Source organism: Ursus arctos, unplaced genomic scaffold (assembly GCF_023065955.2).
Source record: "Ursus arctos isolate Adak ecotype North America unplaced genomic scaffold, UrsArc2.0 scaffold_14, whole genome shotgun sequence".
Taxonomy (NCBI): domain Eukaryota; kingdom Metazoa; phylum Chordata; class Mammalia; order Carnivora; family Ursidae; genus Ursus; species Ursus arctos.
Genome location: NW_026622808.1, coordinates 42192107 through 42218637, shown reverse-complemented (window position 1 = coordinate 42218637; position 26531 = coordinate 42192107). Strand labels below are relative to the sequence as shown.

Genomic DNA, 26531 nt, shown 5'->3' with positions numbered 1-26531 from the left:
AAAAATACTCAGGCATTGGATAGCTACCCTGAAAAAAAATATTTCCTACCTCTTTCCGCACAAAGTAAAGACAGTGGACCCTTTTCCATGACTTTCCACACAGGTGTGTTTTCCTGGGAACTCATGGCTGAAGGCGATTCCTGTGGGGCTCCATGCAGGGTTATGGAAGAAAGACATGAGGTAGTGGGGAAGCTCTGGGGAAAATTCTGTATTGCATTAAGTGAAGAGCTCTTGCTGTGTCCGGAACCACTTCATGATCATGTGCAATTCTGAGATATTTAATAAATAAACTAGAGCATCATAATTGCTGAATGATAACATTGCAGTTTTTGTCATATAAAATGTGTTCTGGGTTACTTCAAGAATACACATTTTTTCTCTATTTTTTTTCTTTTTTGGTAAATTGTTTGGAGTCATGCAGGGACGAAAGTGTTCTGATTTGAATTAAGGCCAGATGAAGACAGTGAAATCATATTATTTTATGGGGTTTTCCTTTTCTCCACCTCTACCCTTACATCTTTAACGATCTGGGTAATTAAGTACTTTTACACCTTAACTTCTAAGATCATTGGTGAGATTCTTTTCCTTAAAACAAAACAAAACACACAACAAAAAGAACTCCCAAACAAAACAAAACTAAATATTTTTTTCTGATTTCATTTTCTCCAATTCCTTTTATGTTAAAGAAAATTTCCCTCCAAAGATAATCATGTTCATATTTTCATAAAGTTCTCTTAGTTAGAGCATCTTTAAATGTACTTTTTGGTTGATTAATTTAGTCATTGTAGATCCTTGAGCACAAAAAGATGAAAAATCCTTGTAAGGAATTGAATCTGAAAGTGTCTTATGTTTTATTGTGAATAGAACTAAACTGTTTTATTTTTTGACAGCCCAAGATAAAGGATGATGATTAGACATCTGACTTAACTATTAGAGAATTATTTTTTTAGTCGGGGAATTTATGGGATTCTTTCCAACGGATGTTGACAGAAGTAACTAGATTTATACCACTTTTCACACTTTCTGATTTAAAGATATATAAAAATACATATGTATGATTTTTACATCCTTGGCCCTATGTTATTTCTCAATTTAGAATATAAGTATTAGAACTTACTAGTTTATTCTGATAATTATCTATTCTCTTGGTTGCAAATACTGGTAAGTAGTTTTCTTTCAATATAACTCTGAGCCAATTGTTAAAAGCATATTTAAAATCATTCCATTAAAAATGATGATCCAAATTTGGTGAAGTTCTTTCTGACCATCTGGGCTGTTGCAAAAGTTGAAAAATCTAGGACACTATCAGGAATGTCACCAATAGCTAGTAATTTGAGAATAATATAATGTGTGAGGAATATGTTGAAAGACTATTTTAAGTCCACGTAATTCAAGTAGGTTTTATTTATTCTAATCTGGGAACAAGTGAATTGGAAAATTCTCAAGGTAAGCTCGTGGTTGTAAAGTCTTTTATAATGATGACCATCCATCCAAATCAGCAGTGACCAGTGAGTGCTGGAGATTATTGTTGAATCTGGGGAGAGCTGAGATTCTTGTATCACTCTTAAATAGTTGAAGTTGTTATAGGAACTGCATATAAAGTATAAACACACATGTATGTGTGGGATGAGAAGGATATTAGAATGGGTCTCTTCTTGTTTGAGTTTTCACTAAGGTACCTATGGTATCTATCAAAAGACCAACTATCCAATATATAGAATGTCATGAGTGTGCCTTAAGATTTTTGAATAGTTAAGAGTCAACAGGGGGCTAGAGAAGAGATTTCTTTGGAGAGAGATGTGGTCATGCAGTGAGTTGTCACCACGCCTTTGGGAGAAATGGTGGTGAGTACTGTTTTATGACCCCAAACCCAGAGAGGCATCATCAAAGTGACTAATCAGAGAGCCCTGAGTTGTGTTTCCTGCAGTTGGAGGACCCAGAGGTCTGATGCCTGCACTAGGCCTGAGAAATTTAGAGCAGCCCATGCATCAGTGTCTGACTCAACCTAGGAAATCTAGAAGGGAAAGCAAAGACAGGCTGGTCAACTATGTGGGTGGTAGGATGGGTGTGCTGGTGCTTGAAAATTGGTCTGCTTTTCCGGGTTTTATGAGAGCATGAGATATGCAAGTACTTCCTAGGGTCCAGATCCAGACTGCAGAAGACCGAGCCAATGAGGAGTTGTGTTGAATCTAGTCAAGAATGGTAGGCGAAGAAGGTCAGGGAACCACAACATATGAGGTCCAAGGCAGATTGCTAGATTCTTGGGGCTCAAGGAGAGGTTCACAAAGAACAACCCAGAGAAGAATCTAGGTCTAGGGAACCTCTGCATAGTCCATGCAAGCTCTCCAAGAAAGCTCATCATCAGCTCAAACAATTTGCCAGATACACAGAAAACTCCTTTTTTTTTTTCTTTTTTAAGAGATGGGGGGAGAGGCAGAGGGAGAGAGAGAGAAAGAGACAGAGGGAGAGAATCTTGAGAATCCATGCCCAGCATGGAGCCTGCCGTGGTGCTCGATCTCACACCCTAACATCATGACCTGAGCTGAAATCAAGAGTGGGACGCTCTACCAGCTGAGCTTCCCAGGCGCCCCATACAGACAGCTCCTAATACGTCCCCATGTACTACAGGTCCAGAGAGAGCAAAGCCAAGTTATAACAGAATCAGCATAGAAAGAGCTCTCCTGTCCTTTAATTTTTTCAACCTTGGGAGAATCAGAACATTAGCTAATAGGGTAAGGGAATGGCAGGGGCAGTATGGGGGAGAAGGAGAAAATCACCATGACCATCACCCTACTATACGTGTCAGACTGAAGCAGGACCAGGGAAGAGAGTCAACACAAAGGCAAGGGCAGATGTTTGCTTAGTACATGTTGTGGAATTTCTGTTTATAACTTGAAGTGGTTCTAGAATTGTCTATTACCTGTGAAAAGCAAACTCATGGGCCGGCTAGAGTTTTTATCCAAGAGCAGAGGAAGATCATTAACACCTAATCAAGTTTAGAGGGACCGTGGACAAGAAAAATAAAAATGTTTTATGTTATGAATTATGCTTGTTCAGTATACTTGTTACATAAAGGTGTATCTGTATGTTCATTTCTGAGTAGAAATGATATATATAAACTCCTAAGTACAGACCCATATATTTAACATATATCAATAAATGTTAAGTACCTATTTGGACTAATCAAATCATTTTTTAGTAAAATAATTTGCCTTTGGAACTAACATTAATCAATTTATTTCAAAATGTCAATATTTCAGACTGTCAAGTTTAAGTTATTCAAAAATTATTTTTCTCATTTTTTCTTAATAATATCTCCCATTTCAAGGTTTAAATTAATCAGAAAACAAAAACATTGGGGTAGGGCAGACAATGATGAAGAAAAGAGAGATGGATACAATGACGTTGTCAGAGAGAGTAGTTAAATTTTGTTTTTTTTTCAGTCTCCCAAACCTATCTATTCTAGAACATCTTTCCTCCAGTATAGCATGTCCTCAAATATGATCCCCAGGATAGTAAGAGGAATTATTTGAAATAAAACTGGCTCGTAGTGAAATATGTTTTAGAAATTGATGTCCACTTACCAAGACTTAACTTGCTGTGGGATCTTCTTAAAGTCCGCAGTGTATATTGTAAATTTCCAAAGTGGCTATACAGTGTGTGGCATTTCCAAACATGTTTGACCATAGAGCATTGTTTTGGTGAGGGCCATCCTTCAGAAACATACTTTTAAGAACCCTGGGGATTGTTCCAAATTTGAAAGATACCCTCAACAGAATATAGATTCTAAATCTTAAAGATATCAGATGATTCTAACGATAAATAGTAAGGAGTATTTACAGAAGAAAGAAATCTATTCTGCCAGTCAATTTGTTCTTTCTGGTTTGGATGACTTATTACCATTGATTTATGAAATGAGTATAATGGTATGAAGATGCTGAAGAACTAAGGTAGTCATTGTTGATTTTTTGTGGCTGAGGAAAATATGGGTATATCTAAAACTCTGTCTCTAGGCTTTATATTCACAGCACATGCACAGACATAACAATGCAGGTGACTTAGTTTTATTAAAATGCCTTTTTGTATTTGTGATCCCAGATCCAGGATTTACCTTCATACAGTTAAGATGTACTTCAGTGTTTATTTAATAAATAAATAAATAAATAGTGTCTTCTGGTGTATTTTATCTTGGGTAACTTGGAAAACTTACTGTGTGAACTTCTAAATCTTTCCTTGCATTGGAAATGGTTTAATTGCAACTAGAATTTTGGGTTAGTTTTAATATGTCTTAAGAAGTAACTATTCTGGCAATAGTCATCTGTCCATGTGTATAAGTGAACACTGGAGTCATCCTGATTAAGGTTTAAATTACTGCTCTGTCATTTATTAGATGATTAAACATGGGCAGATTTCTTGGTACTTCAACTCCAGTTTCTTAATTTATAACAGCATTTCCCATATTTTGCTGCAGAGTTGGCTAGACCTTCTCCAGCTGCAGCACTAGAACCTGGGGTCCTTTGATGGGATTCCTCATTCTTTACCCCTTCTTAAGCTCAAAGCATCTTCTCTTCTTTCTACCTGATATTGGGCTCTACTTAACATTTATTTTATAGTAAGGTTTTGTGTTTAAAAATCTTGAACACCATCTTCCTGCTTCTTGGATTGTTGGGATTGAATGAGGTAGATGAGGAGGAGCAAGGGGGAAAGCAACTTTTAAAATCTTGGAAATGAATCCCAGCTCTGGCTGTGTAGCCGTCAACAAATTACTTAGTCTCTCTGTGTCTGGGCAAAATAACTCATCTCATTGGATTATTGGGAGGATCATGAGACAATGTATAGTTTGTGTGTCAACAAAGCACCTGCCACATAAAATTCCCACTAAATGTTGGTCATTGTTTTTGTTACTATTAAAACTCCTTGCCCAGTAGCTGCAAATACTAACTGTTCAACAAATGTCTGCCCCCATTCACCAGACCCTTCTTGAGTGCCTGCAAGTAATGTCAGTTAAGAAAACAGCCAATCATTCTAGATAATTGAGAATTTTCTGAAGTCCTTTGGGTTTTAACCCTTGTTAAAAACCCCCTACAGAATTATGTGGTTACCTTCTTGCATTTTAAATGGAATCCAGAATATGTGGTGAAGTCTTTCTTGCTTGGAGTGCCTGCAAGTGATGTCTTAGAGGAGCAGTTGTACAAAACATGGACTATGAGATTAAGTTGGATGTATATGGATCCTAAGCATAATTTGTACATTGTTTTAAAAAACTCTCATTAAAGATAATTTTCTTAGGGGTGCCTTGGTAGCTCAGTCACTTAGGTGGCAGGCTCTTGGTTTCAGCTCAGGTCATGATCTCAAGGTCATGGGATTGAGCCTTGCGATGGGCTCTGTGCTTAGGGCAATGTCTGCTTGAGATTCTTTCTCTCTCCCCCTTTGTTCCTCCCCCTGTTCTTTCTCTTTCTCTCTAAAATAAATACATAAATAAAATCTTTTAAAAAAGCAATACAGATCATTTTCTTATAAGGAATATAAGAAACAATCAGATAATTGAGAGTTCCCAGTAATGTAATTTTGGGGGGGAAAAACCCACAAAATTATGTTGTATATTGAAAGAAAAAAAATTAAAAAGCTAAGACTGTCCCTTGAATGGAAAAAATGTTCTCTTGTACTGAGGATTCATTTATTCAACAATAACTGTGTGCCTCTTGTGAGCCAAAGAGTGCGTGAGGCCCTGGAAATGTCATGGAGCATAAGGTACACATGGTCCTTGCCATGTGGAGCTGCACTTTAGTGGGGTAGAAGGGCTAGCAAGAAGTCATACCAAAATATGTGGAAGAGCTTCCATGCAGGAAAGGATTGGGTGCTATGAATGCATGACTAGGAAAGTTGGGAAAGCCTCCCTTGGGAAGTGACAGTTGAGCTGAGGTAGGAGTTAACAGAAGGGAAAGGGAGGAAAACACATTGAGGGCAGAGGAGCAGCAGAGGCAAAGCCCACGGTGGGAGGAAGCAGAGTTGGCATCACCAACCATGATAGGCTCCCACACCCCTGGAGGGTAAGAGGGAGAGAGGTGGGAGATGCCCATGGGAAGGCAGGGAAAGGCCAGTCCATAAGGGCCTAATGGGCCAGGACAAGGTGATGCTCCTTGTCTGGGCTTGGAGTTGTATTTCTACTTGTGGTAACTTTGCTCTGGATTCTTCTCTTTAATAGAGAGATGGTTAAATCTCCATGGAAAATGCAACCCACTTTCTGTTCTTTTCTGTCCATTTAGTTCAGAAATGTTTAATATAGAAAGATATTTTTTAATTTTATAAGTCCCAAGTCTTAGTAGGAGTAGCTCCTTAACCCAATGCTCTGTGTATTATATTGTGAAACAATCTTTGAATACTCATTGTTGTGAAACCATAGGTCTGACTGAATTTGAGATTTTACCAAATGGCTATGAGCTCTGTTTGCAGATTTGAAGACCTTATGTATTCCAGTGTGGTGTAAATTCTCCCTTGAGGAGTGTTATTCTCCGCCCCATCTCTGTAGTCTACTGGGTGACCTTTTCTGCCCTGCTTGGGTGAGAGGACTCGCCAAAAGTCTGACCTCTATGGACTGCATCACCTGGATTCCCATGACTGTTGTTTTCAGTTCAATTTGGTCGATAGAGATCGATAGAGACATGAGGTAATGGGAAGAGAGAAGGGTGAGAAGGTGTTGAGGTCTACGTCCCAGCATGGATCCATCTCATAGTGGTAGTCCCCACTTCCCTTACCTCCTCAGGCTCTGGTAATGCAGTCTCTCCCTTTGCTCTTTTTGATCCAGGTGGTAGAGGCTGCAGCTAGTCCCAGAGGTCTCAGCATCCTTAACTTATAGCCCTACCTGCACCTCCAAAAGTAGTGCCTTCATTTAATTCTCTTCAAAGTTGTAGATGATTATGACCTCTTCCTGCTGGGATTCCTACCGATACCATCATAATCTGTTTTTTGGCTACCTATTATATTCTCCCCTTCCCAATACCTGGGTAGCCTTCAGAGTCAGATAACCAGAGACCAGAAGAACAATGGTGAAATCCCCTGGATAATCTGCCCTCAACTCTCCTCACTTCGGACTCAAAATAGATCAGTCTCTGGAGGAAGGAAAGGCACTGTTTGTCATCCTATATCTGCCTGGCTGTCATTCAGGACCTAATTGGGCTCTCATAAATTTCATTCTATTCCTGCTTGTCATGTTTCTGGACCCCTGAGAAATTTCTTGCCATGTGTGTTCTGAAATAGGGCATTTTGATGCTGTAGATATTTTGATCTTTAGAGTACAAAGAAGAGGATTTTGGTCACAGGCATAATATACATCTTCACACCCTCTCTGACCCTGTATGCCATCCCATGAGCCTTTTGTCCAGCTTCCATGATGATCAACATCCCATCATCTACACCCATGCATATTTTTTCTGTAATATTTTGTAGTGAATCTTGTTCATCATATCATTTCACCTGTAAATACATTTTTATGTTTCTTTAACAGATAAGGACTTTAAAAGTACCTGTAGCACACATGCAATGAAGTGAACAATGATTCTTTGATGCCAATAAATAGTCCATGTTCAATTTTCTTCCATTCCCTCAAAATTCTTTTCAGCTGAGTTTTTCAAATCAAAAGCCATACAGTATCTTCACATTGCAATTGGCAGCTACATCAAGTTTCTTTTAATTTCTGAAGGTTACCTAGTCTTAATTTTTTTTAAGTATAACAAAAACACACCAGAAGTGCATACACTAAGTGCTTAATTAATGCTTAAAAAATGAACACCCCATGTAACTACTAATTAGTAAAGATATAGAACATCACTAGCACCCAGAAGCTTCCCAGTCATTACATGTACACCTTCCCTCCAAGATAGCCATTGTTCTAGTATCATAGATTGGTTTTGCCCATTTTTTTCACATTATGTAATGGAATCCTACAACATGTCATCTTTTTTGTCTGGCTACTTTTGGGGAACTTCAACTGCTTCTTAAAAAAATCAACTTACTGAGATATAATTTCTATGTAATTAACTGCACCCATTAAAAGAGAATATAGTTCAATGGATTTTAAAAGAAGCATGCACCCATGAAACTACCACCACCATCAAGATGCAGAACATTTCTTTTTTTTTCTTTTATCTTGTCTTTTTTTTTTTTTTTTTTTTGGAGAGGGAGAGGGGAGAAGAAGAAGGAGAGGGAGAGGCAGCACCCCAAGCATGGGGCTCGATCTCACAACCCTGAGATAATATCCTGAGCTGAAATCAAGAGTCAGACGCTGAACCAACTGAGCCACCCACGCACCCCAAGATACTGAACATTTCTATTGCCATGAAAAGTTAACTCATGTTGACTTGCAGTCATTCCCTCCCACCAGTCCCAGCTTTCAGGCAACCACTGATTTGGTTAGTGTCACTGGAGATTTTTTTTTCATTTTCTAAATTTTAAAGAAATTGAATCCTACAATATGTACTCTTTTATGTCTGATTTCCTTCATTGACCATATGGTTTGGAGAGTCATATAGGTGGTTGCAAGTATTAGTAGTTTGTTCCCTTTTATTGCTCAGTAGTATTCCATTATGTGGGCATTTTACATTTTGTATTATTCTTTCATTCACTCACTGGTTTACTTTTGGGTTGTTTACAGGTTTGGATTATTTTGAATAAAACCACATGTGCACAGATATTTGCGTGGACATATTTTCATTTCTCTAGATAAATAAAAATCTTATGGTGCTGTATTTGAGTTGTATATTATGGCTATGTGTAAAACTTTAAAGAAGTAGTTTTCTAAAGTGATTGTGCCTTTTTTTTTTTTTTTCTAATTCACACTATTAATGTATGGGCATTCCAGTTGCTGTACATTCTTGCCAACCTTTGGCAAGGTCTCTCTTTTAAATTTTAATTGTTCTAATGGGTGTGTGCTGGTATCTCGTTGTGGTTTTGGTTTGTGATTCTTGATGACTAATGACGTTGAATACCTCTTCATGTACTTACTTGCCATCAGTGTAACTTTTTGTGTGTGCAGTGTTTTTAAATCTTTGGCTTTTCCCCCCTTTCTTGTTGAGTTGTAGGAGTTCTTTATGTATTCTAGATACAAGTCCTTTGTCAGATATGTATGTTGCAGATATATTCTTCTATTGCTCTGCAGTGGCTTTTAGAACGTAGAAGTTTAAAATTTTGGTCTATCATGGTTTTTGATCCTTTCTAAGGAATCTTAGTCTACTCCAAGTTTGCAAAGATTTTTTTCCCCCATGATTTCTTCTAGAAGTTTGGTTTATGATAATTTTGTGGTGATATTTGTGTATGGTATAAGGTAAGAGTCAGTGTTCTTTCCTCTGGCCTTCTCCCCAATATGAATCTATAATTGTTCTAGCACTGTTTATCAAAAAAGACTCTATTCTATCATTGAATTGCTCTCGCATCTTTGTCAAAAATCGATTGAGCATTTATGTATGGGTCTATTTCTGGACTCTCCATCTGTTTTCCTTGATTAATTTATTCTTTCACTAATAACACACTGTTTGGTTAGTGTGACTTTATAGTCATTCTTAAAACCAAGTAGTTTGTGTTCTCTGATTCTGTACTTCTATATTAAAATTGCCTTGGTCTGTTTTCATTCATTTGCATTTCATATCAATTATAATCAGTTTGTCAGTTTCTACAAAAAGTCCTGTTGTGATTTTGATTGGAATTGCATTGAATCTTTAGATTGATTTTTGAGAGAAATGCCATTTTGACAATATTGAATCTTTCAGTGGAATCTAGGAATATGCTATATCTTTCCTTTATTTAGTTCCTTAATTTCTTTTTACAATGTTTTCTGGGTTTTAGTACAAAAATCTTGCACATACTTCGTTTTGGGGTGGCATGGTAAATGAAATTGTACTTTCAGTTTTATTTTCTAATTATTCATTTCTTGTGTTAGAAATAGTATTGATTTTTGTATGTTGCCTTCATATCCTTTGACCTGACAAATTCATTTATTATTCTGTTAGTCTTTTTGCAGATTTTTAAGCTTTTCTACATCCATGATCATGTCATCTGTGAATAAAAACAGTTTGACTTCCTGATCTTTACTTAAGATTTTTCTTTTATGTTTTGTTTTATTAATCCAGTCTGAAAATCTGTCTCCTGAGTTTTTATTTTGGTTTTAGGAAACCTATAATGCATCCATTTGCCACCTATACTGCCTCCTCTCTGTGTTATTGTTGCCATGTAATTCAATCCCACACCAAGCCATTTTTAAACAGTTTTATTTATTCAGAATTTACCCACATATTTACCCCAATCTGGTACTCTTCATTGCATTCTGCATTCTGTGCTTTCATCTGGAATGTCTTCTTCTGCCCAAATAACTCCCTCTAGTTCCTCTTAGTATTACCTTTCATGTAGATTTTATTATCTTCTTCCAGAGACATGTTAATATTCTGGTGGGTGGACACAGTATGAACAGGTCACGTTGATCTAATCAAGAAATGAGATTTTTTTCAAAGTTGTGTCTTGTTTATTTCCTATTTGTTCTAACAACTCAAGCCATCAGTTTCTCAGCTGAGCGTCTGGGATGTTTACCATGGCCCTTTGTCCTTAGCAGGTTCTAAATTCCAGCATTTGTCTTCCAATCATTACTGGACTGACAAAATTGTTCCTTAGCTGTTGAGTCTCTTAGCAATTGATTTCTGCTTAGCTTTTTGGTCCCCCACTCCACATTTGTAGGTTAGGAATTTGCGAGGGTCTAGAGAGGAAATTGAATTGGGAATGTTGAAGTCACTTCTCTGTGCCCCCCCCCCTTCTCAAAAATCTTAGCTCCTCAAGTCCTAGCTGCTACTTCTGTAGCACTTAACTTCAAGTTTTATCTCTTCAACACAGAGAAGCTCTTGGAAGCTATAGGCTGCTGCTTTCTACTTGGCGAATATCCCCACAATGCAAATTAACAGATGCCCTTAGGACAAAAAGCTGCTGTAAATATAGGGCTGACTTCAATGAGCTTTCATTTTCTGCTTAAATCCTGGTTGCCTTGGTGGTTCTGCAGTGCTTTCAAACAGTTGGTCTTATGTTTTATTCCTTGCATTAGTATAATTGTTTTCTTTCGGAGGATTAGTCTGATACAAGTTACTCCTTCATAGCCAGAAGCATGGCTCTTCCAGCTATATTTAAAGAAGGTACTTCCCATCACCATTTTTAAGATGCCATTTGTGTGTGTGGGGGGGGGGGGAGGAAGGGCCCTTTTTCTCCATTGAAAACCCTACACTTGCTAATTATTTCCTTGTAGTGTCATTGTTTGAATGTTTATTCCTCATATTTCTAGTAGATATTTAGTTAGACTTAGAGGTTGTTACTAGTAACATATCACAGGGGGCATTGTGTATCTCCCACGTGTTACCCCATGAGCCATAAAATACAGTGGCTCCCAAACTTTGCTTTACATTGGAATCATCCGACAAATCTTTAAGAAAAAAAAAAGAAAGAAAAAGAAAAACCCTACTGATACTTGATTACTATCCCAGACATTATGATTTAATTGCCATGGACTGTAACTTGGACATTGGGATTTTTAAGAGCTGTCCCTGCCTCCTTCCCTGATGCTAATGTGCAGCAAAGTTTGGAAGCCACTGATGTAATGTCTGGTCATCCCACTTTTAGTTAGGTTAGGATTGACTCATGTATTCAGGTGTTGTCAGTCTGATCTCTTCAATATCAAGTTCCCCATCAAGCTTTAAACTTATGTTTTAGGAACCATCAATGGTAGTTGCCTAGAACCATTACTTCATTAAGAGTTGCAGATGGTGATTTTCTAATTCTGTCGTTCCTCATGCTCTTATTAGCTGTGATTCCTCAATATGGAACTTTCAATTCCTATTTGGTTCTCTTGAAATGCAGTCTATACAGAAAGTTAGGGTAAAAGCTTAATTCTTTCCCTTATATATTTTCTGAATTATGAGTTGGTACCTTAATAACTTCTAAAGGTGACCAATGATTTTCTTATATATACCATTAAGGAACTCATGGATTTTTATGCATTAGATCTGTTTCATTCTACCACGTTCAAAGTTGTTTTTGACGTTCAAATGGATTCATCTTTGGCCACTGGGAGCCCCTTTCAAGTTGGCTCCAAGTCCTACTGACATGACTCTAGTAGGCTTGATAACTTCCTATGACGAATTTCCTCGTTCATCATGTCCATTTCCTGTGCCAGATCTACAATCTGCCATTTGTTTAAGGATCCCTGGTTCCTTTCAGTGAAAAAAAAAAAAAAAAAGTGCTTAAGAGACCAAAATAGAGGCACTAAGTACAACCTTGTCCTTAACCCTCAGCCTTTTCCTCACTTCTCCAAGTTTGTTTGGCCAAGAGTAATAATAACAACATTATTATTCCAGTTCTACCCATATTGTTTGTCTTAGGGTATTTCCCTGTGCCTGTGGTCTCATCTGTAAAATGGGGATGATAATTGAGATAATCCAGGCATAATCCTTGCCATTGGCTTTTTAATGGAAAGCAAACAGGATTACTTGGTGGTGGTGGTGGTAGTAGTAACGATATAGCCATAATGGTAGTAGTGATGGTAGCAGTTCATTTTTTCAACAAATTATTAGCACCTACTGTGTGTAAGCACTGGGCATAGGTAGTAGTAGTAATGGTAGTAGGAGGAGAAGTCGTCCTACCGGTAGTAGTCTTTTTTTTTTTTTTTTTTTCAATAAGTAATTATGTGTGAGGTACCATGCTGAGCACTAAGGATGCAATGACAATTAAGATAGGAATAGTCATTGTCTTCAAGGAAAAAGATAAAAAAAAAAACCAAGTAAACTGGCAAATAAAAAGTATTATAATTGATTCAAAATTATTCACCTAGATATTTCTCCAGGTTACGAACTAAAATTTTAAGGAGTTTTATGCCACCATCGCAATGACCACCTCACAAGGGTGCTATCAAAATAGCCATATTGCAAGTCTTCTATCCACATGTCCCACTCATATGGCTGAGCCACCATGCTTTCTCCCCAAGCACCTTTCCCTTGATGAGAATTACTTTTAATAAAGGAGTCCTTTGCAGTGGTTCAGAAATTGAAACTGGGCCTTCCTTCGGCTCGCCTTTCTCTGGTGCTGCCCAGATTCCCAGGGAGCAGCTGATTGCCAAGGAAATCCACCCCTCCTGGAAGCGGAAAAGTGCTCTTCCCCCATGACTTGCATCAGAGGAATGGAAAGGTACCATCAAAGCAGGGAGTTTCTACAGAACCCAGAGGCAGGAAGCCACTTGGCTCTGTCTCTTACTTCAGAGTGAAAATGAGGTCACAGGATGTCCCCTTCTGTGAACGACTGAATAAAAGACCAAGAGAAAACCTCGTCCTGGCCTACAGCTGAAAGTATTCTCATGCTGTGAAGGAGTCACTTTTGGCTCTTTGTGCAGTAGCCAAAAGACTGTCTCAGCAGGGTAGGAGTGCAGGAAGCCTGCAAGGTGAGAACAGTTCTCTCCCTCCTCTCGTACTTAGGGTGAGGCTTACTTGCTCCATATGGAGAGAGCCTCTTAATTGGAAAAGGAATGACATTGATTTTTCAACTTCTTGCCATTCCTGGTCCTTTACTTTTTTTCTGACTGAATTGGGATTGTCCAGACTTCTGTCTCCTCTTGGTAAATAGACCGATCCATAGGAATTAATTTAACTCCCTATTGTGGCCAGCGGGCTGTTTTAGCTGCAAGAGGTGCCCTACATCTGGTCTTTCCCCTCAACGATCATGCTGTCAAGAAGACAGAGGTGAAATTCATCCATTCCACAAATCTTAACTGATCCTGCTCTGCGTTCTAGTACAAAACAAAAAGCCAAAATTATTTGCAGTCTGTCCCTTTACAGTTTACCAACCCAGCTCTCTTGGACATTTAGGCTGAGGCTACCTTTCCATGGTTTAATGGTCCCAAGGGTGGGTTTCATGTTATGAGGCCTCGAATTCAAATCCTGCCTTGGCCAATCACTGTGCAGTCTTAGGCAAGTTGCTTTACTCCTCTGAGCTTTAGTCTTTGATCTGTCACAAGAAAAGGCCAAGTGTCAGTCAGATAACATATTTATAGAGTGTCTGTGATGTGCCAGAAACTTCCTTTTTAGGCACAAGGGATGAAGTCAGCTAACAAACATACACAACAATAAATGAGATCATTTCAAATCCTGATGAAACCGTAAAGAAGATAGATAGAGCAGGGTAGCAGTGGAGGGAATGAGTACTTGTTGAGGTGGCTGTGTGAAAAAGAAGGAGGGGGTGGCCAATGTCAGATGCTGCTAACTGGTTAAACGAATGGAGACCTGAAACTGGCCACTGGCTTTGGCAAGATATGGTTTGTTTGATGACCTTTACTAGGGACATGACTTTGGCCTTCATATGTTCATGATAAAGGGAAAATACATGGTGATTCCAGCTTTTTAAAGAATCTAGAATGATGCTTTAAAGGAAATGAATGCTGCAGTTAGGCTGAATTTAAAAACATGTGTAAGGAATTTTGTATTTCTGCCTCTAATACGTCGCATTATAGATAATAGGGGAAAATTAGTGGCTGTCTGCTAACTACTCTTTTAGTTTGTATTACTACGATCTGCCGCAGTATCCCCAAATTGTCCTGCTGTTGGGGTGCTCATTAAAAACTTTTTTTAAAATTAAAATCTTTTGCATTTGGGAGCACAAAAGTGCCCAAGTCAGAATGAATCCCAGTGACTTTTTTTTTTTTTAAGGATTTATTTATTTATTTGACAGAGATAGAGACAGCCAGCGAGAGAGGGAACACAAGCAGGGGGAGTGGGAGAGGAAGAAGCAGGCTCATAGCGGAGGAGCCTGATGTGGGGCTCGATCCCGTAACGCCGGGATCACGCCCTGAGCCGAAGGCAGATGCTTAAAGACTGCGCCACCCAGGCGCCCCCCCCCCCCAGTGACTTTTAAACATACATCAAAGCCGATGTTTACAAGCCGCATTTAGGGCTAATTAGGCTGGACCACTCTAGGTTTCTGGCACAGAGATGTGTTCTCCTGGAATTCTTTCCCCCTTTTCCATTTATCACAGAGATGTTTCATCTTGTTGCTCATCTGAAGCCATCAGAGGAAACTCTGACCACACAGCTTGGCCTCACTAGGGAGAAGAAGCCGGATGCCACTTCCCTGGGATAGGCAGGGAAAAAAGCGGCCAACTCCTATTGATTCCCATTTCTCAGACAGAGTGATCCCTTTAACACTCTATAATGAACGTTTTTGTATGTGAGAGGGATTACCAACATTGGGCTGTTATTGTCCTTTGATGTGCCCCAGAAATATTACACTAGAAGTTATTAAACAATAAATTGTGGACTCCGACTGCTTTGCCAGAGCCGCTTATTGCTGTGGCCCTGGCCAATTTACAAGGTGGAGAATTTTCCTTCCTCCTCCTCCTCCTCCTCCTCCTCCTCCTCCTCCTCCTCCTCTTCTTCTTCTTCTTCTTCTTCTTCTTCTTCAGTTTGTTAGCTTTTGGAAACATTTTTCTGTTTTTTCTTTTGTTTTTAGAGAGGGGTGTGAGAATAGATTGACAACCTCTTTCAGTTCAGAGCAGAAAATGAGTGGAGCCTTACAAAATTAGTAACAATATCTACACATCTGTGCCAAGGTTGCCCATCTCCCCACCACCCCCACAGTCAGCTTTTGCCCATTTTGCAGACGAAGAAAGCGAAGCTCAGAGAAGCCAGGACTTAGCCACTGTCACAGTACTAATTGGAGGCCCACCGGAGGGTGCGAAATCTGTTCACGCTACCCGAAGTCCGGTGTTTCCACTTAGAGCACAGCGGTCTCTGTGTCCACCCAGAGGGAAGGTTAAAATTGTTTAAAGCCTGGAAAGTGATGAAATATGAAGAAATCGTGTGCTGTGAGACCAGGCGTTTCCCAGCTTCCCGCTGAACTGGAAATTGCTGGGGCACCACTCTGGGTCTGAAAGCTTTGGCTGGCAGCTGGGCTTGGTGTCCGCGGAGGTGAGCCACGGCGCGTGCTGAAGCGCGCAGATGGAGCGGGCGGCGCTGGGGCGCGGGCTCAGGCTCTCCCCTGGCTCGCTCAAATGAAGCTGCCCGAGTGCGTTCTTGGGGAGGCTGAAGGTTTGTCAGGGGTCAGCTAGCAATTCCGAATAGCTCTCCAGAATGCAAGGAGCGTACGTTTTTCTTTCCCAAGTGAGGGCAGACGTAGTTACTGCAAACTAGCTCAAAAGATTTTTCTAAATTTGGATCGCAGTGTTTGGCATCTTCGATTAATCTGAAGGACAGACATCACGCAACGCCGTCTTATAATTCCGTTTTGATCCTTGATTTTATAGCTCCTCAGGGAAGGAGTGTTGCAAGTGTGTAAATATTACTTTTTTCGACTTAAAGAGAATTACTATTAATTGTATTTCTAATGGTAACTAATGTTTATTGTGTGCTTCCTGTGGGGCGAGGCATTGTGCTGGCAGCTTCACGTGTGTTACTAGATGTAATCCTTGCAGTAGTCCTGGGATATAGGAACTTTTATTCTTTTTCTTTTCTTTTTTTTTTTTTTTAAGATTTTTATTTATATGAGCGTGAGAGACAGCAAGAGCAGGGGGAGGGGCACAGGGAGAGAGAGAGAAGCAGACTCCCTGCTGAGCAGGGAGCCCGATGCGGGGCTCCATCCCAGGACCCTGAGATCATGACCTGAGCCAAAGGCAGATGCTTAACCAACTGAACTACCCAGGCGCCCCTTTATTATCTTTCTTATACAGATAGAAAAACTGAGGCTCAGAGAAGTTAAGTAATTTTCCCAAGATTACACAGCTAGTCAGTGATGTGATCAGGATGGGGAATCAGGTGGTATGACTCATACCTCACGTTCCTAACCGCCATACATACTACCCTGCCTTCTTGCAGGTTAATAAACTATCTATGAGGATATTTTGAGCGCATTTTCTTCCTACAAATTAAAGGCCATTTTATTTATTTATTTATTTATTTTAAAGATTTATTTATTTATTTATTCAACAGAGATAGAGACAGCCAGTGAGAGAGGGAACACAAGCAGGGGGAATGGGAGAGGAAGAAGCAGGCTCATAGCGGAGGAGCCTGATGTGGGGCTCCATCCCATAACGCCGGGATCACGCCCTGAGCCGAAGGCAGACGCCCAACTGCTATGCCACCCAGGCGCCCCCATTTTATTTATTTTTTAATTAGAGAACTTGACTTTCCTTTTAGGCCTGTTTTGATCTACACTTGCATTTTCCAGAGGAGGAAACGAAAGCTCAGAGAACTAAAATGTCAGCAGTGTGGCTAGGTCTTCCTACCCACTCCCTCTTTCTTGTATTCTTTTTTGCTTCCGAGGCATCCGCTTCCCAGAGAGTTCAAGGTCAAATTTCAAAATGCTATATTCTTGATAACTTGCTTAGTGTTCCAAGGCTATGGAAGCTATGGTTCTTTGCTTTCTCAGGGTCTAGAAGGAATCTTTGTTATATTGTCTGAAAAGGTGGTAAGGGAACCAATGGCCTCTTAAAAGAAAGAGAACTTTGCTTTTTGACTTTTTTCCTAGATGACACAGAATTTTAGAAACAAGGCTCATTCACATTGAAGTTTGTTTACGATTTGAGAATAAGATAAAGCTACTAACAAGTATCGTTATAAGCATTCATATTAGCTTGTAGCAGATTTGCTATAAATTATATAGATTAATATATTAGTAAATATAAATTACCACCAGGAAGTTCTTTTGAACAGTCTGAGAGATTTGGTATGTATTTTTCATCTAATTAATTTTATTTTATTAATATCCAGATCTGGAAGCCAGGACCTAAATTTTGTACCTTTGTCACTACTTTTTGACGCTGACGACACCATGTTTTAGTCCTGCATTTGGAGAAGAGGGTACCTTTCCTACACCATCTCTTCTATAGTCAGGTTAATCGAGACATCTGTGCATACCAACACAGAAGACTTTGAGTCCTCTGATAATGGGCCCAGTGCAACTTTAACTTTGGAGCTAAGAGAGTTATATTTTCTTTGTCTGAGGACATGTGCAGGTGTAAAAAAACACACTGTGTTTCCACGTTGTGGGGAAAAAAAATGGTCTTTCCATCTTCTGTGGTACTTGAGAGATCAGAACTCCTGGCAGAAATCGGAGAAATCACCCTCATGCCTCATTTGCTGTGGCTACTACCAGTCCTAGAGGAACCAACAGTTTGAGGAGCAGGTAGCCACTGAAGAGGCTTGCGCCTGTCCGCATGATTTCCCCTCACTTCTGCAAGCCAGCAGGTCTTTGATGGTAAGAAGCAGCCCTGCTTCCCCCAATTCTCCCCAACCACGAACAACATATTCTGGTTGAATCTAGAGGCTTTGGCACAATAATTTCCATTTTAAAAGGTCTACCAATGCTGTTCTGTGTATGCATCTCTAAATCCTGCTAGAAAATGCTGGTGACCCGCCCAGCCAGGGCTGCGGAGCTGTGTAGTACAAACAATTCCAAGGACCAGCTAATAGTTTTCCATTCTTCCTCGCAGAGAAAACTGGGTTTTTGCAATGCACAACGTGATTTATTGTTTGCGGTGCAAATGAGGAGAGTCAGGTTCTAAAATAGTTGCTCATGCTCTGTGTAAGTCATTATCCGGGGGCTGCTGTGTGACCCAGGCACGTGGTGGCATATGGTGGTGGTGGATGGGCTGAGGCCCAGCAAAACTTCAGAGACTGTTTGATGGATTTCTCTGAGACTCTGAATTAGACAGTGTCTCAGGAGATGAAAGCAGGGCATTATTCATAAGTTGTTCCCCCCTCCTAACTTCCACACTTCTCTAAGGGTTAATTAATTTTTTTTCTTTATCCAGGGAAACTCTCTCTGGGTTAGGTTTATGACAGACTGATGGATGGACAGGTCAGGCAAACATAAGCATATTTGCCATCTTCCTTCTATGTTTCTTCCTTTCCTTTCCTTTTTTTTTTTTTTTTTTAATCTGTGTTTCTGCTTGGATCTTCTTGGTGTAAGTCAGAATAATAGTGAAACAGTGTAGGGGCGTTGGAAATGCAGGCCCCTATTTTTAGGTTCCCTGGAAAATTTTCCCTTTATTTGATTTTGGTGGCTTCAGTCATATCTTCTAATACAGTTTCATACACATGTAATCTGGCTTCCCCAGCCTAGTACAACCCAAATCAAAATGATAGGGTACCTCTTCACAGCTGTAAATCCTTCCTCAAATTAAGGCTCAGAAACCTAATCTGCTAGAGGTCTACAGAGGGGGAGGGGAGCTCCAGCACCCCACCACGAATAGCATTAAGCATCTAATGACAACTTGACAGAGACTTTCATCTTTTGTCCCTGTGAAATAAAATCTTCAACGTTATCTGCCTTTTCTTTGAAACTTAGAACAGGCTATACTTGGCCAGGTGTCTCAAAGCTGATACCAAGAGAGCAAAGATTGAGAGTTGTTTTTTACCCACTTATTTCTGGGCTACCTTTTTTTTTTTTTTTTTTTTTTAATGACCTGGGAAGAAGTGAGGATAAAATCAGAGATGTGGCTGCTTTCCAGTAAGGTTAAAGACACAGAGTCACAGAATCCCAACAGGGACTCAAGCAGGAGATTGATGAATTAATTGAACTTACCAATTAACCCATGGATTAATTACTCTGTGTAAAGCAGAGTGGAATTAAGATAGGAGGAGGGGTGGGCAAGTTTTGGGGGACAGGGAGGATCAGAAAGCCAGAGATCTAGATGAGGTGAAGCTCCTGGCAAAGCTCAACTGATGGTGTTGGGTGAGTAGGCAGGGGGCCTGGCCAAGTCTGCAGGCCAAGTCTGCTGGTGTGGGTCTCAGTAAATAGGGGGACTTTAATACGTAAGAGAGACACTGAGCCAAAGCCTTAGGCATTTAGAACACAGTTCCCAAAGAAGCTTCTTTTGGTGGCTTGATGCTACCTTTTTATCATCGTTTCAGGAATTGTCTAGGGCTTCTAGACCCATTCATCTGAAGGCAGGGCTCTGATTGCTTTGGGAAGATACCTGATTCTCTTAGGCCTAAATAAGGGAAGCAGCCCACATCTTCTGATCATGGAGGGTATTGCTGGGCATGTAGGGCTCCCTGTGGGCCAGGTGTGGTCCAGTTATTCAGAACCATCTGTTTTATTTTCAGCAGCATTTTCTCTCGGAGTCAATTTCCTTACATTGCTTTTCATTCATGTAACTGATGGACTACACCGTGTTCTATGGTGTCAGCTACAGGTGCCAGAATATACCCCTTGGGTTTCCTGAGATAACTTTGAAAATGAGGCCAGATCTCCCGGCTAGAAGACTCTTGGTGTATTCTCTCAATACACAGAATCCTTTAGCATTGGTGTCAAGGTCCCAGGTTGAACCACTCTCTAGGAGGATACTTTTGGAAAGATACCGTAAGACAAACTATCCTCTCAGCACTTCCATTCCTAGGGCAGCCAGTATGACAAAAGAACAGGAGCAGATTACTAATACCCTCATTCATTCAAAAAATATGTTTTGAGAGCAGCTATGAAGGCTCAGGCAAGCCAGGTACTGTTTTTAGGATCTGGGAATACTTGGCAAATAAAATGGATAGCATTTCTCTCCTCATGTTGTTCATATTGTCATTTTTTTAAAGATTTATTTATTTATTTTAGAGAGAGAGAGAGAGAGCAGTGGGGGGAGGAGCAGAGGAGAGGGAGAGAGAGAATAATCCCAAGCAGACTCCCTGCTGAGCACAGAGCCTGACGTCGGGCTCGATCCCATGACCCCTAAATCATGACCTGGGCCAAAATCAAGAATCAGATGCTTAACTGACTGAGCCACCCAGGCACACCACATATTGTCATCTTTAAGTGGATACTGTGTTTTAAAGATTGCAAGTAGCCTGAAGTAACTTGGGACTTCTCATCAGAGGGATGCATTATGCATAGACACATTTGAGCAGCCAGCTGAGGCAACAGAAAGGACGAAGGAAAAACAGGAAAGGCATTATTCTGGAATCTGACCAATGAAGGTTATGCAGTTTTAAGGATCAAGAACTTATCAGAGAAAGATAGATTTGGCTAATCATTAGTTTTATTTTTTTTCCCTTTGAGTTTACTTTAATTCTGCTTTAATATTGGGCATGGCTTTGGTCATGCTAAGCGAGGCTCTGCTTTGATAATAAGCAACTTCTAAGTTTCCAAGGTTTAAAGAGAAGTTTAGTGGAGTTCCATATCTGATATGACAGTGTGAGGAGCTCTACAGACCTATTCCCCAGCAAAACAACCGAAACTGGTGAAAATGATAAAAAAGAAACCCAGTCATGTAAAACCTTTGGGGGGTGCCTGGGTGGCTCGGTTGGTTAAGTGTCAGCCATCAGCTCAGGTCATGATCCAAGGGTCCTGGGATCAAGGCCCGCATGGGGCTCCTTGCTCAGTGGGGAGCCTGCTTCTCCCTCTCCTTCTCCCTGCTGCTCCCCTGCTTGTGCTCTCTCTTTCTTTCTCTCTCAGTCAAATAAATAAATAAATAAATAAATAAATAAATAAATAAATAAACTCTCTAAAAATAATGTAGTCTTGGTATTGTCCTAACTGTATGGAGCAAATGAAGAAATATTTAAGAAGATCTACTGAATCTTGACAAGAGCAGCAAGGGCTTATAACATTTGAGCTACAATGTGCTCTTCCTCACCCCCACCCCATTTCACCCAATGCAGTCAGATGGAAGCTCTACTCTGGGCAGATGGGGCCAAGAAGATGGAGCTTACTTTCTCTTCAGTTCTCAGTCAAGGGATGTGGTGTCTCATTAAGAGGGGCAGGCCATCAGCATTTCTCATCCCATACAGCTCTGAGTTATAGAGGCTAAATTCCTAGGGAATATAGCTAACAGGTTAGAGGCCACCTTCTTCCACCCAGCCCGCACACATGGGGTGGAGGCCCTACCCCAGCTGTAGCAGCTGAGAGTACTGAGATACAGATTATCCTGGCTTAGCTTGCTGGCAGGAGAGAGGTTCCACCCTGGGAGAGGCAAGTCAAGAATACCAGACTACCACCCTAACCAGTACACTGCTCACAAAGCAAGGGTGTCACTGCAGTCCCCAGCTTCAGAGCAGTGGCTCAAAGATTTGGTAGGGAGAGAGGCAGGCTAAAAGAAAAGAGGGCTCTAAAGCTCTACCCAAAGGAACTCACTTTTTTGGGAACAGAGTGTGGGGAATTTCAAGTCTAAGCATGCTCTGTAACGATAGAGATTGTGGCGGTAAGCAATTAAGAAGTTGATAGCTCTCTAAGAGCGGCAGCCTAACCATAGCTCACTTAGTTTACCAGACATTATCAAGGAAGATCTATCCTCCTGACATAATAAAAAACAAAACAAAACAAAACAAAACTGGCCTCAGAAGTACCCCCGCAAAAGGGTATGAATTTAATTGGATCAAACTGTGGAGTAATTATGCCCCCCTGGGGTGTTATCAAAACCAATAGAACAATCAGCTGGAAATTAGTGAAACCTAACAGTGGGATGTGATAGTAAATGATGCAGACAGCTTAATGGATAATGGGGAAAAGTGAAACGGATTGGGGGAAAAAGTCAAAGAGAACCTTGAATGCACAGCCTTCTCCAGTGTACATGGAATGTTTTCCAGGTACACCAGAAAATAAGCCTCAACAAATTTAAAAGGATTTAAATCATAAACTATGTTCTTTGGACACAATGTTATAGAATTACAAAACAATAAGAAAATTCTGAAATTCACAAATACATGGAGATTAAAGAATGTATTTCTTAAAAACCAATGGGCCAGAGAAGAAATCGCAAGAGAAATTACAAAAACAAAACAAAACTTTCTGATATGAAATGAAGACACACATGAAAATGAAGACACACATACCATAGTATATGCAATGTTACTAAATGCTTAGAGGGAATATATATAGCTCTGAACACTTGTATTAAAAAGAAAGAAAGATATCAAATCAGTAACCTATTCTTTCACGTTAAGAAGCTGCAGAAAGAAAAGCAAAAGGAACTCAAAGCAAACAGAAGGATAGAAATAAAAATTAAAGTAGAAATTAATAAAATAGCAGATCAACATAAGGAAAGGTTGTTTCTTTGAAAAGATCAGCAACATTGACAAACCTTTTGCTCAAATGACCAAGCAGAAAAGAGGGAAGACTCAAATTACCAAAATCAGGCATGAAAGAAGGGACATTACTACTGACCTTATAGAAAGAAACAAGGATTATAAGGTAATAGCATGGACAAATATATGCCAACAAGTTAGATGAAATGCACAAATTGCTAGAAAGATAAATACTATATGTCAGTTCAATGGAATGGAATTGAGATTCCAGAAATAAAACTTCACATTTACTGTGAATGATTATCAACTAGTCTGCCAAAACAGTTCAATAGAGAAAGAATAATCTTCTCAAGAAATTATATGGACAACTGGATATCCACATGCTAAAGAATGAAATTGGAGCCCTACCTCATGCCATATTAAAAAAAAAATACCCCAAAATTGATCAAAGACCCAAATGTAAAAGCTGCAACTGTAAAACTTGTAAAAGAAAACATATGCATGAATCTTCTTGACTTTGGATTATGCAGTGGTTTTTTTAAAGATATGTTAAAAGGACAAGCAACACAATGAAAAATAGGTGAATGTCATTGAAATTAAAACTTTTGTGCTTCAGAAGATTCCGTCAAGAGAGTGAAAAGACTATCCACAGAATAAGAGAGAACATTTATAAATCATGTATTTAATAAAGGAGTTGTATCTAAATATATAATCTGTATAATACATAGAAAATATCTCTCTATATAACCCAATTAAAAATGGCCAAAGGACCTGAATAGATATTTATCCAAAAAGGATATCTAAATACTCAATTAGTTCATTGAAAGCTACTTAAAATCATTAGCTATCAGGGAAAAGCAAATCAAAACCACACTAAGATACCACATTACACCCACTGGCGTGGTTATTTTTATTTATTTATTTATTTATTTATTTATTTATTTATTTATTTATTAATATATTTTAAAAGATTTTATTTATTTGAGAGAGAGAGAGAGCACGAGTAGGGGGAGGGTCAGAGGGACCAGCAGACTCCCCACTCAGTGTGAAGCCAGAAGTGGGGCTTGATTCCAGGACCCTGAGATCATGACCTGACCCACCCAGGTGCCCCTAATCTTTTTCTTTTTTTTTTTAAGATTTTATTTATTTATTTTAGAGAGAGACAGAGAGAGCATGAGCAGGGGAGGGCAGAGGAAGAGAGAATCTGAAGCCGACTCTGCACTGATCACAGAGCCTGACATGGGGCTCCATCCCACAACCATGAGATGCCTAACCAACTGAGCCACCCAGGAGATCCCCTACCGGAAAGGTTATAACTCAAAGGAGGATGTAGAGAAATTGGAACCTTTATATACCTCTGGTGGGAATGTAAATTGATGGAGAAACTTCGGAAAACAGTTACTAAAGAGGTTAAACATAGTGATATATAATTCAGTAGTTCCACTCCTAGATATATGTCCAAGAGATATGAAAATATGCATGCACACAAATTCTTGTGCATGAATGTTCATAGCAGTATACTTGCCAAAAAGTGGAAACCACTCAAGTGTTCATCAACTGATGAATATATAATAAACTGTGGTATATCCTTTCAGTGGAATATTATTTGGCAACAAAAAGAAGTGAGAAACTGATGCATACTACAACATGGATGAAACTTGAAAATGTTATATTAAGAGAGAGAAGCTAATCAACAAAGACCACACATTGGACAATACATAGAAAGCTGTAGTAATGTATACCATGCATACTTAAAATTCTTAACATTGACCAGTAACTTCCTTAATATTCTATACTCCCAGTTTTTGTTATCAACTAGTACTGTACTGCCAATTGTTGTTCTGCCTTTTTGCTAGTTTCTCCATGATAAACTCTTCTCCCATCCTTCTGAAATATTTAACTTTCTGAATCACTGTCAAATCAAGCCCCTCCTCCCCCCGCCCATTTAGGTTCCTATATTTTGCTGAGACTCTGTACTCGCTTCCTAACTTGGCCCCCTGGCATTCTGTCCAATTCCATTCAAATATATAGCAACTGTAGGAATTTTTCTAAGCTTCGTATCCAACTTTGTCAGTCCTCTGCCTAAGCTCTCCAAATATACATCTATCACTGTCAAAATGAAGCCCAAGCTTGTCAACATGGCTTACTTAGAAAGTTAGCCAACCTATCTTGCTCATTTCTCACCACTCCTTGCTTCTTGCTGTATGTTTTGGCAATATTGAACTGCATGAAATTCTCTGCATACCCAGACTCCTGACTTCACTAAAGCTTAGCCTAGATAGCTCTTCAGACCACGCTGTGGCTGAATGAGTTTCTCTCTGCATTACTCACACTGCGCTAACCATGTTTTGTCCTGGTTTGTGTGTGTGTGTGTGTGTGTGTGTGTGTGTGTGTGTGTTGTAGGATTAAGAAAAGAAAGCAGCAACAAACTCTGTCTTATTCCTTGTTTTGCAACACACTGCCTGGTGTGTGGAAGCTACTAAAGGAAGAGGGGAGGGAAGGGGGCCGAGAAGGAGACATTGACCCTGAGAGAAGCCTTGCATTCCCTCCACCTGGCTTTGGACAATTTAAAGACTAAATCAAGCGGGACAGTTACTTAGCTAGACAGTGTTCTCCTGAAGACACTCCAGAATGAAGACTTTCTTGCTCTTTTCAGAATTGTACCACCATGACCATCCATTTCTAATTACTGTTCCATTCATATTTCACCAGTATTATTATATCCTCATGCTTGTTCCTTTCATTCTGAGTAAACTGAATCTTTGAATCTCCCGATGTCTTTCACACAGTAGTCCTTGATAAGTCATAAGTGATCTGGATTTAAACATTGGTATCTGCATTTGAGTGATGTGTGTATATAATACTTCATCATAGGACAGAATACAGCCCAGCATGGATGAAAAGGGTATATAGTTTGCAGCTAAAACAGAGTGGGATCTAAATCCTGGTTCTATCACGTATTAGCTCTGGGACTATAGCTAGATTACTTGATTTCTCAGAAGCCCTGATTTCTCATCTGTGAAATGAGAATATATATTTACATGGTATTACATGGAAATAAATGAGATGGCATGTAAAATTTAGAGCATACTACTTAGCACAATTGTTTTTTGAGCCAGGAGGACTTGTGCTTTGCATTGGACATACAAAGAAGGTCCCTTGGTCAGAGGAGGCTAAAGTTTGGTATCAAGTACATCCAGCCATGGAATAATATAACAGAATAGAAGTTTATTTCTCACTCATATAACAGATTAGTGTGTATTTGTGGGGTATCTACTGTGTGCGCCCAGTGCTGGGTTAGGCACTGCACATACGGCCTTGGACAAGATAAGCAAAGTCTCACAGTGCTCCTGAAGATGGGCTGCATGTGGGAAAGGCTGCCTGCAGCCACTTGCAGGTTAACGTCTACGCTGTCAACAGCAACATTTCCAATTCATGGGCGAGGATACCCTCTGAATCATCTGACTGTTGGGTCCCTACCTGGTTGTCAGATGTGCCTTATGGGACAATAAGACG

At 39.8% G+C, this 26531-nt stretch overlaps 1 protein-coding gene across 7 annotated transcripts in view; it reads left to right on the top strand.

Annotated features, from left to right (window-relative positions):
* The window catches only part of FHIT (fragile histidine triad diadenosine triphosphatase), a 1391990-nt gene that overhangs the window by 525549 nt on the left and 839910 nt on the right, over positions 1-26531 (top strand). The window contains exon 1 of one of the 7 annotated variants that reach the window (XM_057311858.1): positions 15573-15974. The exons of the other annotated variants lie outside the window; for them this stretch is intronic. The gene's annotated coding sequence lies outside the window, so the exon portion shown is untranslated. Of the gene's footprint in view, positions 1-15572; positions 15975-26531 lie in introns of those variants that run through there. 7 annotated transcript variants of the gene reach the window in all.